The sequence below is a fragment of the Marmota flaviventris genome, chromosome X (genome assembly GCF_047511675.1).
Source record: "Marmota flaviventris isolate mMarFla1 chromosome X, mMarFla1.hap1, whole genome shotgun sequence".
Classification (NCBI taxonomy): domain Eukaryota; kingdom Metazoa; phylum Chordata; class Mammalia; order Rodentia; family Sciuridae; genus Marmota; species Marmota flaviventris.
In genome coordinates, this window is record NC_092518.1 from 97,638,742 (window position 1) to 97,663,060 (window position 24,319).

The 24,319-nt window shown below is 32.9% G+C and overlaps 1 non-coding gene and 1 pseudogene across 1 annotated transcript; both read left to right on the plus strand.

Moving 5' to 3' along the window:
* Positions 1–394: 394 nt before the first annotated feature.
* LOC114091845 (E3 ubiquitin-protein ligase RNF13 pseudogene) lies at positions 395–1,001 on the plus strand (annotated as a pseudogene).
* Positions 1,002–23,965: 22,964 nt separating this feature from the next.
* LOC114092410 (small nucleolar RNA SNORD42) lies at positions 23,966–24,028 on the plus strand. The gene has a single exon (XR_003582712.1). It is a non-coding gene; the product is annotated as a small nucleolar RNA SNORD42 (small nucleolar RNA).
* Positions 24,029–24,319: the final 291 nt, after the last annotated feature.

Genomic DNA, 24,319 nt, shown 5'->3' on the forward strand with positions numbered 1-24,319 from the left:
AGAGGGATGCTCATACTGTCAGCTACAGTATGAGCATCCCTCTGGATGCTACCTATCCTGACTGATAGCTACCCTATCCTGACTGTTCAGCTCTTTGCATTCTTAAATGTACTGTCTATAGAAGCAGGCACTTTAGCAATTTAGTATAATTTTGAAAATGCATCTTAGACATTTAGTGATCTTCCAGCAAGATTCGGTTATAGATTTCCAGCTGAAAGTTTAAAGGGTTTTTCGATTAACTCACAACCAGAGAATACTTACAAACCTGTAGTGCCTCCACCAGGAAAAGACAATTCATCTCATACTTTCATAGTATTAATTAGAAAACTTTGTAATTTCAATGTAAAAGTTTTAAATACACAGATAGCAGGATACAAAGTAGACATAACTCACAATGTTGATTCTTATGACCTCATTAGCACAGAATCCAATGACAGTCATATTAAAGACAATTGACATTCTGTCTTTATTAATGAATCATCAGCTAATTGCCTTAAAGATAAATTAACATATGAAAAAGAGGCCACATCATCTTAGTTCCAGAACTTAGACTTCCTCTGGGATATTACCATTCTTCATCAGAGTGGGCATCTCTCTTATCTTGACAATCAGTTTTACCATCACAGTATTTGTACAGGACAGAGAGAACTAGAAGAAATAGACTTCGTAAAGATCAACTTAAGAAATGCCCTATACATAAATTCAAGCAGGGAGATGAGTATAATGTAAAGGCCATTTGTTAGGATAAACATGAAGATGGAGATAAGCTCAGAATTCTTCCCCATTCCCGTGTTTATCACTGCAAGTGTGCAGACCCTTGGCTCACTAAAACAAACAAACAACAACAAAAAAAAACCTGTCCACTTTGCAAGCAACAAGTTGTTCCTTCTCAAGGTGATTCAGACTGTGACATGGATAATAATCAAGAAGAAAACAAGGTGTCAGAACATACTGCTTTACTTGGACCTTTAGCTTCTGTCAGTGTCCAGTCATTTAGATGATATCACATGCATGAGCTTTGTCAGAATCCCATTCACATCAGAACCTGACAATCTTCAGGCTATGGAAGATCACAATGAAAATACAGGTAATAAGTAATACAGAAAATTAGAATTAACAAATATAGTGCTGTAGTCCAATTGCAGCTTAATAATGAATGGGATTACTACATAATACTGTTTGACTTTCAGAGGGTTTTATTTTCTTTTATGTTTATTTAAAGTTATGTAGTTTTTTTTTTCTTTGTTTTTTGTTTTTTGGCTTACAAATTGTTTATTTATTTAGTTTTCATGTCTGATTACTGAAACTGGCATTTTGATCTAGTATTTATCTCTTGGAGTTACTACTAATAAGTAGACCAGACCAGTGCTATACCTTGAGCATCAAGTCAGGTCTTTTAGGATGAAATAGAACAAAATGTTTTTAGAAATTCTTATTACAGTTTAAGATGACAGTATGCAAATGTCTTATGATTCCACAGAAAGTCATGAGCTAAACCAACTCTTAATGGCCATAGAGTTTGTTTGTTGTGGTATTTCCCCAAATTGTCATGATTAGTGACAGGAAACAAGGTAATTTAGCATTTTTCTTCTTATCAGCACCACAAGGAAACTCAAAGCTGTCTTTTTCCTTCCTGATCCTAAGTAGCCTTATTCTGATGGGAAAGGTCTGTGGCCAATGCAGATTTCAAAAAGTTTCTTAAGGTTTTTAACATTATAGTGCAATGTATTAATTTGACTCAATACTTAACATCTCTGGATCTGACTTACTGAACTTCTGTGTCATTAAGGGCTTTGTGTTGTTGTGATCAAAGCAAAAAGAAAAAAAACACAGATACACCGAACTTAAGCAACCTTAAGATTTGGAGCAGATTCCTCTTAATAACAGCATCTTATGTTAATCAGACCTGCTAAACTATTTACAGAGGAAAGTATTCTAGTATTGGATTTGAAAATAAGTGTTGATTTTCAAGAAAACTAACAATATATTGATGCAACATATTGTGAAAAGTTAAATTATATTGAACATCATTATAAGTTTGTAGAAAATATAGACATGTATAAATGAGGTGCTAAGAATTTTTTAAAGTTTATTTTTTAGCTAATACATAAAACCATATGATGCTAAAAGTTTTTATATGGCCTTGTATGAAAGGAGTTTGAAGGCTAAAAAACATGTTTTCTACTTTAAGAAAATAATACCATATATATTGCATTTACTACTCATATAACATCAGTGAAGTTTATTTACATGCCTCTCTTCACTTCCCATTTTTACATGTGCTATTTCTACTTCGTCTGAACATACAATATTTACCTTCTAATTTGTGTACTTATTCCCACTTTTTAATCTTAATTCTATGATTGCAAATATTCAGCACTCATCTTTAGTTCTTTTGCCTGGGCATCCCCAGTCATGTCTTGATTAAACAAAGTTAGTCTTTACTAAATTATTCTGAAAGGGCTCATGTGTGTGATATCATCTTACGTGACAGCAATTTTCTCCCAACAGCCTTGAAAACTGAATGATTGTTTGATTAGATGAAAACTCTTTTGCTTGCAATTTATTTCTTTGAGAATTTTTTTATTTTGATTTTTTTAAACTATTTTTAGTTGTAGATAGACACAATATCTTTATCTTATTTATTTATTTATTTAATGTGGTGCTGAGGATCAAACACAGTGCCTTATACCTGCCAGGCAAGTGCTTCACCACTGAGTCACAACCCCAGCCCAGGTTTTATTTTTAATAAAACTCCACTGTTGACTTGCTCTGCCACTGCCTGTGAAGACTGATGCCACTTGATTTTCTTTCCTTTGTAAAAGATGAATTTCCCCCATCCCTAGAAGACCTGAGGATACAATCCTTATACATTAGCTGTAATTGTTTTATTAGGCTATTCCCTTATACACTACTCAGGGATCACAATAGGGCCCTTAGATATTTAGATTTGTATCTTCTTCTACTCCTTCTTCTCCTGCCATACTGGGGATTAAACCCTGGACCTCACACATGCTAGGCAAGCTTCTACTACTAAGCTACATACCAGCCCTTTTATTTTTTCCATAAAAAAGCCTTTTTGATTATAGTCCTGAATATTATTTATGTTTTATTTTTTACTTCTCTTTTTTAAGGATTCAAATTATAAACATGCAATATTTCTTTGTTTATCTGCTATATCAATTCTTATGTAATTTTATCTACTCACTATTATTATGTTTCCATTTCCTTATTTTTAAACCCATTATTCCAGAGCTATCACATATATAAAATAAATTATAAAATAAATTTTATTTTAATTATACAGTTGTATACCTATTTCGCTTCTTAACATTTTCTTTATATATTATAGTTACAAGACTTTGTAATAAATATGTTTGCAAATATCTTCTTTTAGTCTGTTGCTTGACTTTTCATTTTCTTCACTGTGTCTTTCAATATAGATGGTTAATTTTAATAGAGAATACACTGGCTTTGCATCTTACGACCTCACTAAATTAAAAAGTTCTAGTAGTACTATCGCAATTTCCTTTTCTTTTCTGTTTTTTTTTTTTTATTTCTTATTTTTTTAGTTGTTGACAGACCTTTATTTTATTCATTTTTATGTGGTGCTGAGAATTGAACCCAGTGCCTCACACATGCCGGGCAATTGCGCTTCTGCTGAGCTATAGCCCCACCCCACAATTTCCTTTTCAATGCATATAGCCAAGTCATGTATAGTTTTCAAAGATTCATATGTAGATGATCGTGTTTTCTATGAACAGAGATAATTTTATTTTTTCTGGTCAAACTATATACCACTATATACCTTCAGTAAATGCTCCAGGGTCAAATACCAAACCACCAGAGGTAGCCCCTATGCTCCAGCACCTGCTGAAATAATTCAAACTAGCCAATCCTAAACCTGCTTGAGGTCGGTGATAGCAACTCAGAATCAAAGAGCCTGATAAAGAAGGTGTTTCAGGGTGTGGATTTATTTGGCTGCTTAAGAAAGGAAACTGACCTGTCTCTAATTTGGGCCAAGATAGTTTGTTAAAACCATACTAAAAATACCTGTTAACATTTTACAATCCACATAGAGTCAATGTTGCATAACTTCAAATAAAATGCAGAAAACTTTGCAATCATAAAGGTCAGCTTACCAGCTTCCAATTTTTTTTTTTTTGTTTGTTTTTTTGGTGGTACAGACAGGATGCAACCTAGGGCCTCACACATTCAAGTCAAGTGCTCTATTACTGAGCTATATTCCCAATCCCCCTTCCTGTCTCATATGCTATAGTTTTATGTATTACATCACCATCGATTATATACCCTAAAAAAATGTTATAAAGTTTTCCTTAAACTGTCATCTGTGTAAGAAAGTAATCTAAAAGAAAAATACTTTATATTTTATATTTTCCATTTCTAGTGCTCTTCATTTCTTTGTGCGGATCCAACTTTCCAATGACTTGGAATCAACTTCCTTCTGCCTAAATAAATTCCATTACAAATTCCTGTGATGTAGGTCTAATAGCAACAAGTTCCCTTCTATTTCTTTTCTATAAAAAGTCTTTATTTTCTTTCATTCTTGAAAGATATTTTCATTGGAAAAAGCAAACATGGTTGAAAGGTTGAGTTTTTCATTCAGCACTTTAAAAATGTCTCATTCTCTTCTGAGTTCCTTATTTCCTGATGCATAGCCAACTATTCATTCAGTCATGGCTCCCTGTATGAAATATGCCATTTTTCTGTTTTAAGGATTCAAATTATAAATATGCAGTAAATATAAATATGCTGCTTTCATGATTTTCTTCATTTTCGCTTTCAACTGTTTGATTATGAAGTCCCTAGAAATAGACTGTTCAATGTTCATTGGTTCAAATTTGTTTTTCCTCTTTATTCTTTTGATATTCTCCTTTTTGAACCCCAATTACATCTATTTTAGTCAATTTGCTATTATCATCAAATCTCTAAGGGTCTGTTAATGTCATTAAAAATTAATTTTATTTTTAAGAGTAGTCTTAGGTTTACAGAAAAAAATGACTGGAACATATCCAGAGTTCTTATATATTCTCTCCCCTGCATGTCTACAGAGCCTTTTTTTAATGTGTTATGGTCTCCCAAAAGGAGACACAGAAGAGACTCAAAAAACAAAGTTTGTAATACTCATAAGAACTAGAAAAAATAAGCATGGTATGTCACATTGAGCCACATGGGAAAGTACCATCACTGGTTAGGTAGCTGATGGGGCAGGAGCAAGGAGAGATTAGATCATGACCTATATTGGAATAGCTATGAGAAAGGCAAGGAAGCATAGTTTAAACAGCTTAGGATTGGTTGGTTTGAATAATGGATGTATTCTAAACTGCAAAGGTAAGCCCTATGTACCCAGTTGCCTGGCATCTGGCCCTGGGTTGAGTAAGGCACAGGAGTATTGCTTCCTGGGGTATACAGGTCAGATAGAGTAGATATGGCTCTGGATTGGTTAGTTTGCCTAACCAAGGCATATTCCGGGCTGAACCCTTTTCTATCTCTGAGAACTGTCAAGCCCAGAGAGGGCAATCTCTCCTCATCCAGAAAGGTTTTAAAAATTGTCAAAATATCATAATACACAGAAAATAAAAATAATAAACTATGTGGTAAACAATACATTTAACATCCTTCACCAAAGTGGTAAACTTCTTAAAATTGTTGACCCACACTGAAATATCACTATCCATAGTTTACATTAGGTTTCATTGTTGGTGTTGAACATTCATTGGTTTCGTCAAGTGTATAATGACATCTGTCCATCCTTAAAGTATCATATGAAGTAGTTTCATTGACCTGGAAATCATATGTTCTGCCTATTCATCCCTCGTGACCACCAACCCCTGGAAGTTAGTAATCTTTTACTGTCTCTATAGTTTTGCTTTTTCTAAAATGTCACATATTTGGACTCATGCAGTATGTGGCCTTCTTTGTTTTGTTACCTCCATTCTACTTTAAAGTCCATCAATAATGTGTTTTTTTTACTCTAGTAATTTTTTTCACTTTTTCAATTTGTATTTATATTTTTAAAATCTTTTATTTGTCTGCTGAGATTCTTTTCTCTTTCCATTATTTGAGTTTGTGTTTTCATGTTGTTGAGAATAATGATTTAATAGCTGTTTCAAAATCTGTTTACTAATTCCCTCAATGGTAGATCTTGGGGTTTGTGCCAGCTGATTGTCTTTTTCTCTTGAAAAGAATTAATTTATTCCCAGTTCTTCTTATCTCTTATTATTTGGATTGTTTCCAGGATATTATAGACACTATGTTCTGCAGAATCTGTATTCACATATTCTTCTGTGATGACTGTTATTTCTTTTGTTTTAGCAGCCAATTAATTTGGTTGGGTTCTAACTGAAAACTGTTGCCTGCAAAGCAGATGACATAAAATATTTGTTCTTAGTTGAGCTGCTTTGTTATGCTCCACACATATGTGGTTTGGGCATTATTCAGAGACATTAGGAGATAGAACATTAGAACAAGATTCACTCTTGTTCTTTGCCTTCTTGGTTCCCTTTTCTTTCTTTCTGGTGTTCATGATTGCACCAGACTCAACCTTCTTAGTCTTCAACCCAGGAAGCCTGCAGTTTTTCCTACAGATCACCAGCTGTGCTAACTCTCATACTAAATGCTATGAAAACAGGGAGCTCACAGTGTACATCTGCTTTGTCAGTGCATGGACCCTCTAGCCAAATCTTCCTGCTTTTGTTTACTCCCCTGTGACTTTGATTTATGCCCAGCATTTATAATTGTAATTTATGAGAGAGGTTCTTAGTCATTATCAGGCACTTAGTCATTTTTCTTTTCTTCCCCCTCTTAGATATTTATTTGAATTTTTTCTCCTTTGGGCACCTAGCAAAATAATCTTTATTTCTTAAACTTTTCTTGAATTTCATTCCTGAGTTGGATCACCTCTCACTTCTTTTTGTTTGTTTTCATGCTGAAGTTTGAATTTCAGAGTAGACATTTATTTTATATTTGCAAATCATTTTTTCCTGATGCTTAAATTCTGATAGAGTACTCAGGGTTTTTGTTGTCTTTATTTCTACAGAATTTTTATCAGCTGAAATAATTTGATCTTCACCTTGTATTTTTTATAACAGTTTTATATAGGTGTAGATTGGTGTTTAAAATGTTTTACCTCTTCCAGAAGAGCACTACTTGCCAAGTGCAAGATGTTTTAGTTACTGACTACATTGCTTATTTTAAAAGAAGTATGTGTCTATGTGTGTTTTTAATCAATGTTACATTTTTCTCCAGGTGCAAGGGTTTTTGATTTTATGATTTACTTTGGTTTCTGTATGACCCTTAATTTCCTCTCCTTGTTTCATTTTCTTTTCTCTATATCAAGCATCCAAGGGATACATCTGCCTTCTAAGTTGCCACTCTTGCTATCAGACATATTATCTTTTCAAAATTGCTACTTATTTCTGAGCACTTCCATATCCATTTTTTATAATTCATCACTACCCAGGTCTCTTATCCAGCAGCTTTCAGATTTTTCTAAGCATTTTCTTTCTCAAAGAGGATTCCTCTTTTTACTGGGAGTCATATGTTTCTGGTTCTGTATCTCTTAGTTCCCTGCTCCTTTCTCCTTTATTTCACATATTCTACTTAATTATCTACTTTGTCTTGGGTCATGATTATGCAAGTTTGGAATGTTTAGTTCACACTTACAAGTACTTTAGAATTTATACTAATCTCTGTATCTTGCTTATGCTGTAGACAAGAGATAGAAAGAATTTAGTTCGCTCTTCTTGTTTGTGTGACTTCTTGGATTTTATATATACACATATATTTTGGATGATATATCATACAAAACATATATATATATATATATATACATATATATATGTGTGTGTGTGTGTGTATATATATATATATATATATATATATATATATATTCAGATGTTAGTAGCTCAATTTATCCTACGGGAAGCCAGAAGTTCCTAGACTTTCCTTTGTTACTAATGTGCACAAAGATAGCATTGCACCTCTAAAAATATATTTATCTAGATATTTTTTTTTCATTTTACTAAAAGATATGCCACTATTTCTTAATGCCCATATGGTGATATAAGGGCTTTTTATTGCCACCTGTTCAAGAAAAATTGTTAACACTATTCAAATTCAATCAAGTTCTTGCAATGTACTTTCCAAGATGGAAAAATTTTTTGAAGTACTAATTGTAGTGGCTGTCATTTCCAGGTAGAAGACAATAATATTTCTAAACACTATGTTTATTATTGTACTCTGTTTATAGACCAATTAAAATGCAAAATTTATATAGCAAGACCATTTTTATAATCTCAATCATCATGTTTCACTAGAAATCTGTTAAAATTTAATTATGTGGAACTTACATATTGAGAAGGAAATAATCTATTTTTTGTTAGTTCTGGGCCTTTTATGCAGCCATCTGTGCTCAGCAAGTCATAAGACCTGGAAAGGGTCTCTAAGCTCTTCTTAAAAGATTCCATTGCAGAGTCCATGATCTTTTTTAACTGCCTTTACTTCACTTCAGAACATTTACACATTTTTGCTTAACATATGATAATTTATTCAGTATGTCTGCTGAGCCTCTCCTGAAATTTCTCACTAAGAAAACAGTAGAAACCAATTAAGAACCTAGATAACAAGAGACGTTCTTAATTAACTCTGTAGAAATCATTTTAAAGGTTCCCTTAATGCAATGATTGTGACCAACCAGAAATTTATATGGGCTCTGTTTTTTTTTTTTTTTTTTAAACAACAGAATGAGTTCAGTTAGTTTGCATGCCTTTTCCTACAGGGCCATGTTTTAACTCTCAATTTTGAAAATCCTTGTTATTTGTCAGTACACAAAAGACAGCAAATAGTAAAGCCATAATCCAAAAATAGATGAAGTATTGGAACACAGCACTGGAGTCTATTTTCTCACTAGATTATAAGGTGAAGAAAGGTTGTTTCATATATTTAGCAAATGCTTATTGATGTTGTAATATAATAATGCAATATCAGGTCTTATGAATACAGAAAAATCTGCTAGGTGCATTTAGATCTAGGACATCTATTGATTATATATGGTGGTTCCTCTTCAGTATAAGCTCTGGGATTATTAAACTCCTTCTGACTATTATTTATTCATTCACTTGGAGAGTGTTTATAGCTTCATGTGGAAATGAGTAGGGGAATTTCTCTTTTGAAAGAGCTATATATAGCAGGGTGTGGTGGTGCACACCTGTAATCCCAGCAGCTTGGTAGGCTGAGACAGGAGGAGAGCAAGTTCAAGGCAAGCCTCAGCAACTTAGTGAGGCTTTAAGCAACTTAGCAAGACCCTGTCATAAAATTTAAAAACGCCTGGAGATGTAGCTCAGTGATTAACCACCTCTGGGTTCAATCCCTGGAGAGAGAGAGAGAGAGAGAGAGAGAGAGAGAGAGAGAGAGAGAGAGAGAGAAGAAGGAAGGAAAAAAGAAGGGAGGAAGGGAGGAAGGAAGGAAGGAAGGAAGGAAGGAAGGAAGGAAGGAAGGAAGGAAGGGGAAAGAGAGGGAGAAAGAAAAAGGTATTGTGTTGTTTTATGCATGTTCTGCCATGGACAAGAGGCAAAACCCTACTTTTCTTAAGCCTTCTCTAAAGCAAATTAGAGAAAGACTTAGAGGGTACCACTGAGAGAGTTTGAAAATCTTATAGAATTTGGGAAGCATAGTAACTCTTGCCCAAGAAAACAAAAGATGAGAGACTAGTTAGTATTATTGGTCTAAATGGCTCTGGCCAGTCTGTCAACAAACTGAAGATGGGGGAAAAAATACATGTGTTCAAGAAGCAAATGTGGACCTCTTTAAGGAAAATAAAACCTGTTAACTTTTTTTGTTGTTGTTGTTCTGGAGATTGAACCCAGGGGTGCTTAACTACTGAGCAACATCCCCAGCCCTTTTTTTATATTGTATTTAGAAAGAGAGTCTCACTAAGTTGCTGAGGCTGGCTTTGAACTTGTGATCTTCCTGTTTCAGCTTCCTGAGCTACTGGGATTACACACATGTGCCACCACACACAGTACCCTGATGACTCTGAAAAGGGACCACGTGGGGAGATCTGAGCACAGTATTGGGATGAAATCCAAAATTTATGAGATAAATGAGGAGATTTTAAGAAGCTAGTTAAAGAAGCATTTTCTCATTAAAAGACCTATATTGGGAGATCCCTAGTAGGGAACCTCCAAAAAGAATCCCAAAGTAAGGAGGAGAGGGATATGGGAGTAGGAAGGATGGTAGAAGGAATCTGACATTATTACCTTACGTACATATGTGACTACACAACTAGTGTGATTCTACAGCATATGCAACCAGAAGAATGAGAAATTATACTCCACTTATGTATGATTTGTCAAAGTGAATTCTACTGTCATGTATAACTAATCAGAACAACAAAAAAGGTACTAGGGACAACTAGGAACAATGCCCCAAGACTGAATTTTAAATTTAATGGAGAATCTCAGTGCCTTTGAAATAAATTGTGGGCATCCTACTACCATTTTCTTTGAATTCTATGTTTTCTTAAAGAGCCACAGATTGAAAAGGTATTAAAAAGTGAACTATATTTTGCAGATTTAAAAAAAAGAATCCCAAAGTAAAAAAAAAAAAATCAATAACATTGCATTCCCCATCTTCAGAAAAACACAATGCCATTTTGTCATTTTTCTGTACTTATGTTTATCCCTCACTGAAACTTGGTAGGAGACAGAAATCTTGGCTAGTGAGCAGGGAAGAGAAAGATCAGAAGATAGGGAAACTATTGACTGTGTCCTCCTCCTCAACTCCAGGCTTTTTCTTCTGGTCAGGCTCCAGTTCAAAGAAAGCAAAACTTCAAATTAAATCAGAATTTAAGAGTTCTGTTGATTATATTGGACTGAACTGAGTAATGTAACCACTACATTGAATTAGATCCTTTAATACTTAATAAAGGAAATATTTTCTTATGACCTAAGAAAAGAAGAAAAACTCTGGGATATAAGTGAGTTCCCATTCAAGGAGTGGTTAAAAGGAAAATCTCAAGGCAGGTTTTAAAGAACAATGAAAAAAGTAATAAAATTAGTTTCTGCTTCCAACCAATTGATTGACTCCTGGTGCTTCAATAAACCAGTTAAAGAAAATATCAGATGGTATGCTCTGAGAAATTATTGTTATATATCTCTTGTGTGGTTGTGTTTTGATTTGTGAACTAATTTCTATGAAAAGCCTTATACTGAGGCAATATATTTTTCTTTTGAAAGATGGTTATTTTAAAACTCAGTTTAATGTTCATACATGCTCATTAAAATTTTTGAATTCACAGAAAAGTAGAAATGGAAAACTAATGGTCTGACCTTCATTAATAATTTGGCATATTTCCTTTCAGTAATTTTAGGCATGATTTCTTATTTGTTTCTATTATATTTGTAAGAATTTATTTTGGTACTCGGGATTGAACTCAAGGGCACTTAACCACTGAGCCACATCCCAGCCCTTTTTATGTTTTATTTTGAGACAGGGTCTCACTAAGTTTTTTAGGGCCTTGCTAAATGGCTGAGCCTGTCTTTGAACTCGTGATTCTCCTGCCTCAGCCTTAGCATGCTGGTTTTAAAAGTTTACATCATGCATTTTTTCCACCTTATAATAAAATAAAAGGCAGTTTTAGTATTATTTCAATCACTTTGAACCGTTACTTTTTTCCTTTTACTTATTTATTATTGAGTTTATATTTAATATATTAATAAGTACAGATTCTAATTATATAGTTCATTGATGTTATTGGGGTTTTTTGGGGGGAGGGTTGGTACCAGGGATTGAACTTAGGGGTACTGGACCACTGAGCCACATGCCCAGCCTTATTTTGTATTTTATTTAGAGGTAGGGTCTCTTGCTGAGTTGCTTAGTGCCTCACTATTGCTGAGGCTGGCTTTGAACCCATGATCCTCCTGCCTCAGCCTCCAGAGCTGCTGGGATTACAGGCGTACGCCACTGTGCCTGGCACCATTGAGTTTTGATAATATTCATTCATATAACCATCAACCAAAAGCAGATAAAAATTTTCCATGGTATGGATGTACTTGAGTTTGTTTAATCATTGAACTGTTGAAGGACCTTACTTTGTAAGTTTCCTCGTGCTGCTTTAAAATAATGCTCACTATCCAGGATCAACCACTGTTCTGATTCCACCCCCCACATTATAGATGTTGTTTTACTTTCTTCAAATTTCATACAAATGGAATCATGTATTTTATGCTCCCATGGGTCTACCTTTTAATGCTCAACAAATTTTGGAGATTAATCTATGTTGTGCGTATCAGAAGTTAATTGTTTTTTTATTGTTGAATAATATTCTAGCATATAACTACTTCACAGTTTTGGTTACCCATTCTCTTATCAAAGGATATTTGGGTCTTTCTACATTGGGCCTATTAGGAAGATCGTAAGGCTGCCTTGAACATCATTGTAAAAATCTGTTTGGTATTTATGAGTTTTCATTTCTCTTGGTGTAGAATTGCTGAGCCAAAGGTGTTTGATTACTGTTTTCAGAAACTATATTTTATTTCATAGTGTTTGTAGTATTCTTGATACCACTATCAAGTTTGTAGAATTCTACCTGCTCCACATCCTTTTCTGTAGTTGTTTTCCTTAGTTTTATTTTTTCCTTAACTTATCATTTTGAAATAATTATGAATTCACAGGAAGTTGCAAAAAGAATACATAGATGCTTTTTTGTTTGACATACATCTGTAGTATGTCAAACTTAGAAATGGACATTGTTTTACTTACTATTTGATATATTAATAAGTACAGATCCTAATTATATAGTAAGTAAACTACAAACTTCATTGAATTTTTACCAGTTTTTACATGCACGAACTTGAATGTGTCTCTGTGTATGAACATGTGTGTGTATAAAGTTCCATGCAGTTACATTCCATATTCATCCACAATCACAATCAAGATACAGAACTGCTTCATCATCACAAAGAACTCCCTTGTACTATCACTTTTTAGTGGCACCCCTCCACCCTTCCTGTGTGCTCTAGCAACCATAACAGTGCTCTTAGTCCCTGAAAATGTTATTGTTTTGACTTTTTCATGTGTTTGGGGGTTTTGTTTTGTTTTTTTGTTTTCTGCCTTTGTTTGTTTCTTCACAAACCAGCCTCAAACTCAAGATATTCCGGCCTCAGCCTCATGAATAGCTGAGATTACAGGTAGGGCACCATGGTTAGTTTTAATTTTTATAATTTTGTCGTTTTGAATATATTACATTAGTGGAATCATACAATAGGTGACCTTCTGTGAGTCACTTTTTTTCACTAAGCATAATGCCCATGTTGTTGGGAATATCAGTAGTTTGTTTCATTTTATTGATGAGAAATTTTCCATGGTATGGATGTACTTGAGTTTGTTTAATCATTGAACTGTTGAAGGACCTTTGAGCTCTTCTAGTTTTGTCTATAAAAATTCATGTATGGGTTTCTGTGTGAACATGAATTTTCATTTCCCTGGAATGAATGAGCAAGACTGCAAATGCTGGTTTGTATGGTGACTACATTTTTAGTTTTATAAGAAACTGACAAACTATTTTCTGAAGTGGCTCTATCATTTTACATATCCATATATCCAAGATTCCTTTCTTTCATGTGAATATCTGGTTGTAGCACATTTTGTCACAAAACATAAGTTGGTGAGGCTGGTTTTGAACTCCTGATCCTCCTGCCTCAGTCTCCCAAGCCACTGGCATATGCCATTGTAAATAAAATAAAGGTATTGTGTCCACTAGCAATTTATGAATGATCTGTTTCTCTGTATCCTTGCCAGCGTTTGGTATTGTTGTTGCTATTATTACTTTAGCTGTTCTAATAGGTGGTGTTTAACTTCTTTCCCCTTGCAAATTTGCATTCTATATATCATATTCAGGTCTTTTCACATCTTTTGCACATTTTCTATTGAATCTTTTTTTATTCTTGAGTTTCAATATTCTTATATATTCTAGATGCAAATCCTTTGGTGCATGTATGGTTTGCAGATATTTCCTCAGAGTCTGTGCCTTGTCTTTTCATTCTCTTAAATCTTTTTCAGAGAAGAAAATTTTATTTTTGAATACATTTAATTAATCATTTTTCCTTTTTGTAAGTTATGTTTTTTGGGTCATGTCTAAAACTCAGGACCTAGCCTAAGGTTCTGAAATTTTTCTTCTAAGAATTATTCCAAATGATTTATAGTCTTACATTTTATATTTCAATCCATAATTTACTTTGAAATAATTTGTGTACAATGTGAGAATTTTAGGTCAAGTTTCACATTTTGCCTACGGGTATCTAATTGCTCAAGCAACATTCTTTGGAAAGACTTTCCTCCACTGAAAATATTTTCCAACTTTGTCAAAAATCAACTGCTGGTATTTCTATAGACCTATTTCTAGTCTCTTGATTCCATTGCATTGATCTGTATATATGTCTTTCAGGCAATAATACACTTTCCTGGTACTATAGCTAGACAGTAAGTTTTAACATCAGGTCAAATGATTCATCCCAATTTATTTTTTTACAAAATTGTTTTACTATATAATATTTTTTGCCTTTTGGTATAAATTTTAGTTTGTCAATATCTGATGAAAATCCCAATCGAATTTTAATAGGAATTACACTAAACATTCATTTGGGGGAAATTCGCATCTTTACTATGTTGAGTCTTTCAGTCCATGGACACACTATGTATCTTCTGTTAGTTAGATATTCTTCAACTTCTTTCATCAACATTTTATTTATAACACATCATTCCTATGTTTTGTTTTGTTTTTGTGGTGCTTGGGATTGAACCCAGGGCCTTGTGCATGTGAAGCAAGCACTCTATCAACTTAGCTATATCCCCAGCCCCCATTCCTGTTTTTGTTAGATTTATACCAAAATTTTTCATTTCTCTGATGAATTTAAAATGGTATTGAGCTTTTTCATTTTGGTTTTTAAGTATTCATTGCTAGAATAGAGTTATAAGACGATTATTTTTATCTTTTGATCTTATATCCTGAGACTTTATTGAATTCAATACTTCTAAACATTGTTTTCGCTGTTTTTTGTTTGTTAGTATGTTTTGAATTTCCATGGAAATTTTTACATTGAAAAATTGTGTCTGGCCTGGGGTTGTGGGTCAGTGGTAGAGCATTTGCCTACCACGTGTGAGGCACTGGGTTTGATCCTCAGCACCACATAAAAATAAATAAATAAAATAAGGGTATTGTGTCCATCTACAACTAAGAATATATTTTGTAAAAAATTGTGTCATCTATAAACAATGACAGTTGCATTTCACTTTTTCTAATCTGACTTTTCTTACCTTATTTCCATGGCAAGGATATAAAAACTATGTTGAATAAGAAGAGTAACAGTGAACATCATTGCCTTTTTCTGTCTTTTTATGTGTATGTGTGTGCAGGGGTACTGAGGATTGAATCCAGGGGTGCTTTACCACTGAGCTACATCCCCGGCCCTTTTTATTTTTTTATTTAGGAATAGGATCTCTCTAAGTTGCTGGGGCTGGGTTTGAACTCCCGATCCTCCTGCCTCCAAGCCACTGGCATATGCTATTGTACCTGGCTTGTTCAGCCTTTTTAATTGGAAATTCTAGAATGTGAGTTGTAGTATCTCATTGCAGTTTAGTTTGCATTTTCTTGCTAAGTAATGATAATAAGAACTTTTCAGCATGCTTAATCTTCATTCATATTTTTTTAAAAAGCTTTTTTTCTTATGCTCTTTTATAAAAGCATTAAATGATATACATCAACATAATTTTGGTGTATAGTAAAGATAGGTTTCCTTTCTTTCATGTGAATATCTGGTTGTAGCACATTTTGTCAGAAAACATTTTCTGTCCTCATTGAACTGAATTGGTGACTTAATTACAAACTAGGTAATAATACATGTATGAATTTATTTCAGACATTCTATTCTGTTCCTTTTGTCTACATACCTATCCTTCATAACAATCCCACAATGTCTTAATTATTACAGCTTTATAGATATCTTGAAATAAAATAGTGTGAAGTCATCAAACTTTGTACTCTTAATGCCGTGTTTCTGGCTATTTCAAATTTTTTAAATTTCTTCATAAACTTTAGAACTAAATTGTCAATTTCTGAAAAAGAAAATCTGCAAGAATTTTTAGAGAAGTATATTGTATCTACTGATAAATTTAGGAGAATTATGCCTTACAAACATTTTTCCTATCAGTGAAAATATTACATCTCTTCATTCATTTAGGCCTTCTTAAATTCAATTTTAGTTCTTCCACTAGTTTTTAGATAAAAACTCTTTTTTTATGTTTGCTTTTCTGATGGCAAAATGCATAGTCAACTTATTTTATATACCTTAAATCCTTATGATGTCATTCAACTTACCATGTAAAAAGGAATAATTAGTTACCATTTATTCTACTCCAAATCATTGTGCTAGTGTTGTTTAATATTTCACTTTCACATATGCCATAAACTCCAAAATATATATTTTTTTAACTTTAGTTTACTGTATTTTCTGCCCTTGGTATTCTGAAAATTCACTTATAGTAAAGCAAAATTCTGTGTTTGTCCAGCATTTCATTTCTATTTGATAAGTACCTGGGAGTGAAATGGTTAAGATTTACAATAAGTATATATTGAAATTTTAAAAAAATATTTTCCAAAATGTTTGTAGCATTTTACATTCCACCAGCATTACAGGCATTTTCTAGTTACCCTATCTTTGGTAACTTATAGTATAGTTAAGTTTTTACATATAACTTGCCTAAGTTGAATGAAGCAGTATTTTTTCCTTATGGTTTCCATTTGCATTTCCTTAATGAATAATGACACTGAGCATCTTTTCATGAGCTTATTTGTCACTTATATATATTTTTTGATTATTAAAATCTTTGAACTATTTTAAATTAGGTTTCCTTACAACTGAGTTCTCTATATATTCTAGATATATGTCTTTATCCTAAGTTTTACAAATATCTCACCTATTCTAAAATTTTATTCTTTCTAAGAGCTTTTTGAAGAATTAAAGGTTTGGGCTGGGGATGTGGCTCAGTGGTAGAGTGCTTGCCTAGCATATATGAGTCCCTGGGTTCTATCCCCAGCACCAAACATATAGATAAAGAAGAATGAAAGGTTTATTTTAATTTTTTAAATATCCAATTAATTGAACTTTTTTAATAGCTTGTTGGGGGTTTTGTTGTTGTATCTTAACACTTATATTTGTATCTATGATGCCTTTTTAGTGAATATTTGCATATGGTATTAGGAAAAGGCACACTTGTTTTTAGCACAGGTATATCAAATTATCTGCTTTATTGGTTTGTGTGTATGTGTGTGTGGTTGCTTTGGAGTTTACAGTATACTTCTTTAACTATTATGATCTCTCTTTAAGTGGTCTTTTTCTATTTCATGAATGGTATAAGAACCAAGGGTATATTCTATTTTTTTCCTTGTTGCCTTTGGACAATTGCTATTATACATTCTATGTCTTCATTTCTTATAAACTTCATAATACATTATTACTATTTTGCTTTAAATAATTAATATCTTCTAGATAAATGTATTTAAAAATATATACTCACATATTTATCATTGCCGTGCTTTTCATTCCTTTTTGTAGATTCAGATTTCTATCCAACATTATTTTCCTTTGGCCTGAAAGATTCAGCATTTCCTATATTAACATATAATAAATCTGTTGGTGATAACTGTTTCAGCTTTTTGCATGTGTGAAAAAAAATTTGTTGTCATTTTTGAAAGATATTTTCACTAGTTATTTCAGTTGTCAGGTTTTTGTTCTGGCTGTCATTTGTTGTTTTTGTTTGTTTGTTTGCTCGTTTGTTTGATATGTCATTACTTCAATGATGATGTCCCACAACCCTCTGGCTTGCATTTTCCTGAAGAGTTATCTGATCTTATATTTCTCCCTCTGTTTAAATGAGGGGACATTTCCTACACCCTTAGAAGAAGAAAATAGTTTTCCTGACTCTCTAACTCTAAAATCTCTTCTTTATTGTTTCCATGAAGGGTTAAATCAATGTAACTTTTTTTCTCCCTTGAGATATGCCATTTCTCCATACTGATCACATTATTTTTATTTGGGTCTCCATGATCTGTTCAGATTAGATTATACACATAGTAGTTTTCCTCCATGTGTGTAAAGCAAGGTTTTGATTAATTTAATTTGAGTACCTAGAGCCAAAGTTCATAGGGTCCTTAACCATCAGATGCTTACATAGTCTCTTTTGTGCTCCTTGAAAAAGTAGAGCTTACATGCTCTCTTCCAGTTTTAGGTACTGGCCTTAAAGACACTTTAGAAACTGGTCATAAAGCTTCCCATGCTTAGTGATTACCCTTCATTTTGAGGACAAGTTCCTGTTATCAATTCAATTTCTAAGTGTTCTGGCTCCTAAAGTCATTCTATTATTTTAGTGTCCTTTCTTCCTCATACTGAGTAATACTTTGTATTTGGTTTAAGTCTAATATCTCATATGTTGGAATGCATAATATTCATATGACCTATAGAAATTGAGGTTCCTTTTTTCTTTTACTACTAAGAAAAAAGATAAAATTAAGAGTCATTGGCTTTCCTGAGCCCTAGTGCAACTAGAAATAAGACTTAAATTTTTGTTTCCAAATATAATGTGGTTTCTATCATATAAGGAAAATAAAATATATATCATAAAAGTGAATAAAATAGTTTTGGGTTCTTCAGATAATAGTAGCCACACTCAAAACTGCATCTATATATATTATGTATATAATATATATATATATATATATATATATATATATATATATATATATTCTTCAGAGAGACTATTTCATTCATGAAATTATGTGTGTTCTTTTTTGGAATCTGTAATTCTATGTTATAAATTCTGGTTTCTGTTAAGATCTTTATATATTGGTTATTTTCCTACCAAAAATAAAGCAATTTTTCCTTTCTGTTCATAGAGCCTTAAAATATTATGTAACTGATTTTCTAGGCCTCACTTTTAGAAAATATAGACTGACAGAAAAAACACTTCTAGAAATACAGCCATAGAATATAACTACTGAAATGATATAGATATCATCTAATCCAAATCATTCATTTAATAGATGAATAAAGCCAAGTCAACCATCTGCTGACAGAATCTGGACTAGAAGTCAGTCTTCCCCATACTCACAGTCCATAGCTATTTCAGCTACATTAGGCTGCTTACCCCTTCATGTAATGACATCCCCCTTGGGTAGCTCAGCCTCTGCTTCACCTCTCACAATTTTGCTTCACTTACACCATTTGAATTTTTAGGATCACACATTGGAAACTCCCTTTATAATGTATGTACTTCAGATAGCTATTGAACATAAACAAGCAAGAAGCCTATCCAAAATGCAATAGAAATTTAATCTTCTCACAGCCTACTAACCACTGAATTCATCTTTAAAACATCCTTATGTGATCATACTAACAGACTTGCATTTATCAGAATGCAAAGCAAATGGCAGTAAATTATTTTTTTTTTGCATGTGGAGAGTTAATCGCTACTGTATCATAATATAAAATTAAGAGAAAATTGTACTTCTGAGATGAATATAGACTTGATCAAACTTCTTGATGTGTTTATGCTCACAAGAATAAGAACTAATCATTTTAAAAATATTTAAAAGGCAAATGATGATCTAGTCACAAGAGCAGAAAACTTTTTGTCGTTCTTTAAGCTCAGTTCTCCATTATGAAAACTCTTCAACTAATTTTAAAGCTAAAAAATAAGTTAAAATACATTGGCTGGTAACTGCAATCAACCAGTGAAACAACTTATGGTTGTCACATTATAATGGTCAATTTATTCTTGCCACCCTCCTTAGAAACAGGTTTTTGGACATTCATTGATCATCATTTAGAACATTAGTATACCAGGTGGTATATGTATTTGAAACAAGGTAATTTTTCAAAAGACTCATTAATATTAGAATTTCCAAAGCTGCCATTTGTTTTATTATGTGTTTTGGCATCCAGCACAATTTTATGTCCTGAAAAACAGATTGTAGCCATTTCATCACTGTCTCTGCCTGATCAACGTCAATATTATTGTATTAGCAACAAATCACTATTAAGAATATGTTCCTTGATAATGGTGATAAATTATGTTGGGAAGTTCCAAAAGATAAGTATTATAGTTGGGCTGGGAAAGATTTTCAAAGTTCATTCTATAGCCTGAGAACTTAACTTCAGTCTCCTTAATCTTCCCCTAAATTTAATTTATGTTTTTTGAGAAGAGAAAATTTTTGTTTACCCTTTAATATAATTCAAATATGTAGGTTTTTGAAAAATATGTTATGATCCAAGGCAAACAAATTAAAACATTCATTTGTACTTTGCATCCCTTAAAATATTACAAATAATTATAATACCTAAAATCTGAGAAGCAATTTGATTTTACAAGGGGATTGCTAGCAATATTAAAATTATCTCCAGTTTGAGAAAGAGTGTCAGGGTGACATTTACCTTAAACTTATAATAAAATGGGAGTTGAGAGAGAGTTTGCATGATATACATAAATTCAAAATGTCTAACATTTTAACCTATGTGTTTTGTCTTGCACTCCATTCCTCTTTTCATTTAGCCACAGTTTTTCTAGCATATCCTCTGTAAATGCACTGATTAACCCTCATAACTGTGTCTATGTGGGACTTTAGGCCTTATCATTTGATTGAGTGAATTATACTATCAATGGCATCAAATAAATGTTTTTCTTCTATCAAATTTGATTTTCTTCAGATCTCAGTTTAGACCTGAAAGTCAAATTTTATCCTTCCAAGCTGAATTAGTGGCCCTTCTTCATCATTATATGAGAACATTTTATGTTCTCTAACTTAACGCTTATTATTCCCCAGCATTATAATTGTTCTATTATTTGCTGCCTGCTCAACTAGATCATGTGCAATTAAAGGGCAGGCACCTTTTGTTTCCCTTGTTCATCCCACAGCTCTATTACCTAACATAAGTCCTGGTACATTGTAGATGTTATATAAAATCTTAATGAAATATTGAATTTTAACTGTTAATAGTGGTACTAGATAGGAATGGTTCTAAATGGGTGATATTTTTAACCTCTATTGAGAATATTTCCAGATCTGAATTGATTGGGAATTTGTAATGAACAATCTGTTCTGTTTCTACTTCTACCTTAAGCCAACATTTATTGCTCAGATAAGAGGGATGAAAACCATTGTCCTGCCAGTTGTACAGATGTTCACTCAATATTCAAGCATTACAAATTTAAGAACTAATCATTAGTGATGTCTAAGTCAATGATTTAGTTGTAGGCTGATTATGTTTTCTGATGATTAATGATTTTTAGAAACCTGCCATAATAGAAGGCCTAGTTTCATTTCAATAAAGACCTCTTATTCCATTTTACCCAAAGATAGCTTTCCAGAGGAAGTTGGTTAAGATTCTGTCAGATTTGGAACAAAAATCAATCATCATCATTGAATATACAGCTTAAGGTTCCTGCTCAAATTTTTACAGGCCACCAAATATGGGAGAGGGGACTATAGATTCTAAATATGGTGTTGCTCTGAAATTATGACAGGAGATGAGAAAAACATCATGCTCCAAACCTTACAGTGATTAGGAGCACTATTAAATAAACAAAATTGATCATATGCAGAAGTCCTCCACCATAAAAGATGAATTATAAATTTATTTTGAATGAAGTTTCTCCCACAACTTCATCCTAGGTACTATTACTCCATCTTATCAAAAGGACTAAAATATATATGTCCATTAAGCTTTGAAAACATACTGTTGTAAAACTTTCATGGTGGAACTGTTTGTAGACAAGAGCGATTCAGAATTAAGATTGGATTGGTGTTGATCCAGCCCTGTCCAAGAGAATAAAGTCTATATTTCAACAGATGTGATTTTTCTCTTCATATACTCATAAGAAGTGTTCTTTATAGTGGAATAGGGAGAATACTCTGGGTTTTCCACCACCTGCATTAACTATCCATGTTAGATTTCTTCAACTGATTTACTCATTTAAAAGCCTATTATTGACTTGTGTACTCAATTCTAGATGAAGAGTAAACACTAGGCAACAGAGATTATCAAGAAAGTCTTTCTTGACCATGTCTTTTTTAAAAAAATGTACATTTTGAATGTATCAATCCATTTCAAGTAGGTGGTAGGGATGATTGAGGGAAGAAATTTCCAGAGTCCTTGTCTCTACCAGCTAATACATATGTGCACATAACAGTTTAGGTAATAATGCACTTGGATAATTCTATCTTGAGTGGTTATAATATTTTCCTTTTCCTTTTCACTTTCCAAATAGCCCTTTATCTTAAGAGCACTTGAAAAGAAAATATTTCCTATTGCTTAAAAGCAATACAAACCCCCCCCACATTTTAGCTGGGGATATAGGTCAGTTGGTAGAGTGCTTGCCTTGCATGCATAAGGCCCTGGGTTCAATCCCCAGCACCACCCCCCAAAAAACCCCACGTGTTATCAAAAAATGTGTGATCATTCATACTCCTCGTTGCACACCTTGATTTTTCCTTCTAGAAAGAAACTATGCTATCAACTTGGCAAATTCATTTATTTATTAATAATATTTTTTTTTACATTTGAATCAAATGGGGTATAATTTCTCATTTTTCTGAGTGTACAGGTTACAGAGTCACATTGGTCATACAGTCACGTATATACATACAGCAATACTAGTGTCTATTTTATTCTGCTGCCCTTCCTATCCCCCCTTCCTCTCCCCTCCCCTCCTGTCACTTCTCTCTACCCAATCTAATGTGACACACTTCTTTTTTTTTTCCCTCACATAATATAAATAAATAAATAAATAAATAAATGAAAGAAAAAGATCTTAGAGAAAGCTCCCTCATTCCTTCCACCATGTTGGGGACAAAAAAGCAGCATCTATGAACCAGGAAGTGGGTCATCACCAAACAAAAAAATCTACCAAGGCCTTGATCTTGGACTTCCCAGCCTTCAGAATTGTGAGAAATAAATTTCTGATATTCATAAAAATAATATTTATTAATATTAATATTTTATCTATTAATAAAATTTATTTATTTATTAATAATATATATGGTTGTATCTTACAAAGATTAAAGCATAAATTAATTAAAAAAACTTAAGAGAAGCTCTTTCCTGCCTCCCTGTACCTTCTTGATGTAAGCACTCTCATGTCTCTTTCTTTTCTGATAACATAGGGATTTTTGATATCAAAATTGAAGACTCTGCCCCAAGTATTTTATTCTCCAAAAGCACATGCATAAAAACTTGTAAGCACTTACACAGTATTTTCAGTAGAAAATTTCCCTCGAATTGCACATTGTTTATTTTGTAGTGTGTGACCTGTGTGAAGTCAGATGGGCACAAACTAGTATGTAGTCAAATTGTAGGGACTCACTTTCTCCAGAATGCACACACATATATATTGGTTATATTGCTCAATATGATACTATCAGACATTCATTCCTATGGATTTTAAACATAAATACAACTGAGTAGAGGAACTCTTAAGCTTCTGTCAGCTGAATCATTCTCTAAGAATCATGTAATGCAGAAATAACATCAGAGTTTAAATCGGAAGAATTTCAGGAACACAGCAATTTAATAGAAATGTCTAAAGAGTGGCAGAAGAGAAGCAATAAAGTCCAATATTCCTCATTTCAATTTTTGTTGGAGCTTAATGCAACCATGTAAATGAGCACATTTGTTCAGTGTAATATTTAATAAGCATCAACATTTAGGAAAATATTGGAGCAAGAAGAAATCTTAGAGATTCTATAATTCAGATTTTTCACATTATATAGGAAGAATAGCCAGAAAGAGTGACTTGAGCCCCAATTCAGTATTTCTCCTCTATAACAAACTGATCTTTTTACTGTGCTATAGAGAAAGTATTGGCATAAACTTACTAATTAAATTATTTTGTATTGTAAATGATGGAAAATTCACTATTTGGAAAAGAATGACATGAACAAAGGAACCACTGACTAGAAAAAAAGAAAAAAGAAAGGAAAAAAAGTACTTTATATGACAAGAAAATATTCCTGCCTCTTGGTAACATAAGCTGCATGTTCTAGCATTGACCTGGTCTTCTAAAATGAAAGTAGTCAGGAACATGCAAGCAAGATAACTTATCATACAGGTTGATAGAAGATAAATGCCTTACTTTAACATACACTGAAAGCATATTTGCACTACAAATGGTGTCCTATGTCTAAGAAGTCTTTTCAACTGAAAAGGTTTTAATTTGTCAGATTGCTTCCCACATATCCCCCTAGAAG